Here is a 2,390-nt window from a genome sequence, read left to right as displayed (position 1 = left end):
GATTAATAAAGCAGAATTGAGAACCCAGAGACAAGTTCACACAAGTGATTTTTGACAATGGCATAAAAGCAACTTAAGAGAAGGATGGCCTTATCTCCAAATGGTGCTGAAGCAACTGGACATCTGCAGGTAAAAATTAATCTCAATCTAAGCCTAACATGTAACAAAAAATTAACTCAGAATGGGTCATGATTCACATGTAAAATGGAGAACTATAAAACTTTTAGGGAAAAAATCAGGTGAAATATTGTGAATCAAGAGTTGACACACACTGGTGGTGCCTGTGGCTCAACAGAGTAGGGCGCTGGCCCCATATGCCAGAGATGGTGGGTTCAAACCCAGCCCCGGCCAAAAACTGCAAAAAAAAAAAGAGTTGACACACAAAAGTATAACCCACAATAGGAAATGATAACTTGAACTTCAGAATTAAAAACTGTTGCTCTGCAAAAGACCTTGTTAAGAGGATGAAAAGACAAGCTATAGACTGGAAGAAAATATCTGCAAACCACTTATCTAGCAAAGGTATAATATCCAAAAAATATAAAAACTACCAAACTCAACAGTAAAACAATGCCAGCCACAAACCTGCAAAAAATCCAATTGGAAAATGGGCTAACGACATGAAGGGACAGCTCACCAGAGATTATCTACAAATGACAAGAGAGGAGAAGGTGTTAAACATCAGTGCCATCAGGACAATGCCAGCTGCAACATAGTGAGATAGCACCAAGTAGCTATGGGAATGCTTAAAATAGCATAACACCAAACATGAGTGAGGATTTAAAGAAACTGGATCACTCAGACATGGCTGTTGGAAGTGTAAAATGGTACAGTCTCTCTAGAAAACAGTTTGGCACCTTCTTCTCTTTCTTTCTTTATTTTTTTAATAGTCAGCTTCCATAGAGACTGTCAAAATTTGCCAGTAACAACTATATCAGTAGTCATCATAGCAGGGTACTGGGAAACATTTTCAATTGGCAATAATTGCAGTTTGGATAAACCTCATTGGCTGAGATATTGCCACTACAAAAGCTGTTTCTTAAAATCTAAACATGAAACTACTATATGATCTAGATAATGTACTCTAGGACGTTTATCTCAGAGAAATGAACACTTATGTTCATGCAAGAACTTGCACACAAATATTCACAGAAGCTTTATTTATAACAGTCCTCCAAAGGACACAACCCAGATGCCCTTTGACTGAAGAAGGGTTAAGCACTCTGTGGTCCATCCATGCCACGGAATACTACTGAGAGCACAATAGGATGACAATTGATACACAACAACGAGGATAAATCTTCTGACAATTGCTCTGAGTGGAAAAAAGCCAATCCTAAGAAGTGACATACTGTATAATTTCATTTATATGACATTCTTGAAAGGACAAAATTACAGAGGTGGAGAATAAATTAGTGGCTGCCAGGAATTAATAATAGGGTAAGAATGGAAGGGAAGTAAGTGGGCCTATAAATGGGGAACACACAGGATCCTTGTGCTGACGAGGCCCTGTATCTTGACTGTATCAATGTCAATATCCTGGTTATGATATTGTACTGTTGTTTTTCTAAAATGTTATTATTGGAAGAAACTGGCTATATTACTTTTTTTTTTTTTTTTTTGGTTACCCCATGGCTTCTGATTCTGTATAATCTCTATTACTTCTTGCAACTACATGTGAATTTACAATTATTTCAACATAAAAAGTTTAATTCAAAAAGAAAAGCACCCGCCATTATCTATTTTAAAATATTTTTACCTTTGTATTTAATTTCCTTAAACCTACACATAATTTTACATAAATGCACAGGATTAATTTCAATTGCAGTCTTTTTTTTCTTTTCATTTGCCCTTCTCCTTTTTCCTCTTCACGTCTTTGCCCATATCGCCGCCACTCTTAACTGTCGTTCACAGCCTTCTATAGCAAAAATAAGTAAACCACAGACAATGTTAGTAGATAAACGATAGATTTGAAAAAATATAACAATGCAGATGACAGTATCAATATTGTTAATATTCAGAGATCTTACGAATTCACAAGGAAAAAAACAATTAACTAAAAGAAAAAAATTGGCAAAGATTTGAAGGAATGATCACAGAAGAGTAAATTCAACTGGTCAACCTACCAACGTACATGTGACAAGCTGCTCCAACTCACTAGCAGCCAGGGAAAGCCACATGGAAGGAGCAATAAACATCACTTTATACCCATCACACTTGCAAAAGAAAAAAAAAATTACTGTCAGGAAAAGGAGGGCAAAAAGCTGTGGAAATGTGATTGTAAATAGCAATCTGGCAACAACTATCATAATTTAAATATATTGTATAATACCCTTTAAAAATTCATTGAGCTATGAATGTAAATATTATGTACTTTACTATTTGTAAAT

At 35.5% G+C, this 2,390-nt stretch overlaps 1 non-coding gene across 1 annotated transcript; it reads right to left on the bottom strand.

Annotated features, from left to right (window-relative positions):
* Positions 1-894: 894 nt before the first annotated feature.
* On the bottom strand, positions 895-1,034 carry LOC128574430 (U4 spliceosomal RNA). The gene has a single exon (XR_008376782.1). It is a non-coding gene; the product is annotated as a U4 spliceosomal RNA (small nuclear RNA).
* Between the last annotated feature and the right edge of the window lie 1,356 nt (positions 1,035-2,390).

Source organism: Nycticebus coucang, chromosome 21 (genome assembly GCF_027406575.1).
Source record: "Nycticebus coucang isolate mNycCou1 chromosome 21, mNycCou1.pri, whole genome shotgun sequence".
NCBI lineage: Eukaryota > Metazoa > Chordata > Mammalia > Primates > Lorisidae > Nycticebus > Nycticebus coucang.
This window is presented reverse-complemented; position numbering and strand designations above follow the sequence as displayed.